This window comes from Paraphaeosphaeria sporulosa, assembly GCF_001642045.1.
Source record: "Paraphaeosphaeria sporulosa strain AP3s5-JAC2a unplaced genomic scaffold CC84scaffold_17, whole genome shotgun sequence".
NCBI lineage: Eukaryota > Fungi > Ascomycota > Dothideomycetes > Pleosporales > Didymosphaeriaceae > Paraphaeosphaeria > Paraphaeosphaeria sporulosa.
The window spans coordinates 498122-500449 of NW_017253376.1; positions in this window are offsets into that span (position 1 = coordinate 498122).

Genomic DNA, 2328 nt, shown 5'->3' on the forward strand with positions numbered 1-2328 from the left:
ATAATGTGTCCTAGGAATTCGAGTCATTTAACATGAAATTGGCATTTCTTAAGTTTAATTCGTAGGTGTGTCTTGTCCAAAGCCTTAAGTACCATTTGTACATGCTTAATATGGTTAGATTCGTTCTCTAAATAGATGAGAATATCATCCATATACGCGATAACGAATATGTCTAAATGTTCGCGTAATATATTATTAATAAGTGCCATGAATGTTGCTGGTGCACCTATAAGTCCGAAAGGCATAACTACGTATTTAAATAGTCTATAGCGTAATCTAAATGCTGTTTTCCATTCTTCTCCTTTCTTTATCCTAATGAGGTGGTATCCGTCTCGTAGGTCCATTATAGTGAAGAGTTTTACTCGAGAGAGTCTGTCTCTAAGTTCTAATATATTGGGTAATGGATATCGGTTTTTAATTATTATGTCGTTGAGTCTTCTATAATTAATGCATGGTCTATCCGATCCATCCTTTTTCTTGACAAATATGAAGGGGCTGGCTGCTAGTGACTTTAATGGTCATATATAGCCCTTTGTGAGGTTCGTTTTTATAAAATCGTGTTCTTTCTGGAGTTCTTCTCCTGACTTGGGGTATAGTGGTCCAAAAGGTGGTGTTTTCCCTTCATCCAAGTTAATTGTATGATCCTAAGGTTGATGTTCTAGTAGGTTTACTTTTCCTTCCTTTTCTATAAATATGTGTGTCCATTTCTTATACTATTTTAGTAACTTAAGGGGTGTACTACTGTCCTCCTTCTTATATATTATGGCCTATTTCTTGCCATTATTTGCTAAGGGTTGGTCCAAGTTTTTGACTTTATGTCGTGGTATCATGTTGTTGATGACTCCCTTATCTACCATTGGTTTTGTTTAATGTGTAGGCTTAGCTTGCATTGCATAGTTGTAGCGTTTAAAGGATATTATTTTCGAACCCTAGTCGATGTGCGGGTTATGTATCCTTAACCAAGGTATCCCTAACACAAGTTTATGTGTGGATCCTTTAAAGACATTAAGGGTAATCCTTTCCCTATATCCTTAGACGTTGAGTATTGTTGTGACCTCTTAAGTTATTTGAGGCGTCTTAGGCATTGGGGTTCCATTTACGATATGGATTGTGTAGGGTTCTTCTTTATCTAGTATGGTAAGTCCGGCTTTCCTTGCTGCCTTATGTGATATAAAGTTTTTCCCTACCCCTAAGTCTATAAGAGCTTTCACCCGTATTCCTTTAAGCTGTACTAGTAGCTTAATTAATGCCATACTATAGGTGGTATTTAATTCTGCGAAGGCGTCTTCCTACTAGAGCCTAGGTCTAAAAAAGACATATCGTGGTTATTGTATGCTTCTGGGGTGAGGTAGTTGTTTGTCCTTGCCTTCTTCTTCTGTTGACGCTTCAGGTATCGTTCCTTATCGCTATCTATTTCCACCCAGTTAGGATACTTTTCCCTACTCTATAGTGCTTCACCGTCTTCTCATACTAGTTTAAATTCCATAAAGGTGATCCGTCACTTGGGTAAGTCTTTAAATCTATTTATATATTTCTATTCTATATGTGTGATATAGTCGGGGTGTAAATATATATACTAGTAAGGTTGTGTGTATTATTTATTTACTAGCATTAAGCATGCTTGGTTTATAGCAGCGTTATAGTGAGGAAATCATTATTATTCGCGCTTGTCCTATAGATGTTTATTACATCCTATAATGGGGTAGTTAAACCATTCCCATCTATAACATTGTATGTGCTTTGGTTGTTTATTATTTTCTTCTTTTACTTAGTAGTGTATCCAGCACGTGTCCTCTCTACACTCTATCTATCTAATGGATACGTGCGTGGGATTTTAGTAGTCTAGGTTGTACTATAGTGCGTAGTTTGCTTCCTTATTCTTGTAAACCTTATACGTGGGCCAGTTCTTATATATTGTCTCTGCCCAGTCCCGTTGTTCCTTTGAGACCTTGGCTCCTCCTTATGGTTCGAACGTGATGGGTTGGACATATCCATCCAAGTGTATCACTACCCTATAGGCAAGGTCGCCGTCTCGAGGTTAGTTAGGTTCTAGAAATTCCCATACGTTTGGCGTATTATTGCTTAATCCGGGTTCTAGTGTATAGTTGGGTGTTGTTAGGTTATTCTTAAGGTGTCGGCCTTAAGGGTAAGAAGTAGGAGATTATATAATCTCTTTTATGTCTAGCTCTTCCTCTGCGCTAAGGTATACGTCCGAGTCTTTATTTGGGTCTTCGTATAGTCGTGAGTTAGGTGAATCTAGTTAGTCCTAATCTTCGATCTTAAGCTTCTTAATATTAGTGAATACTATCTATTCTTTATTAGTTACCT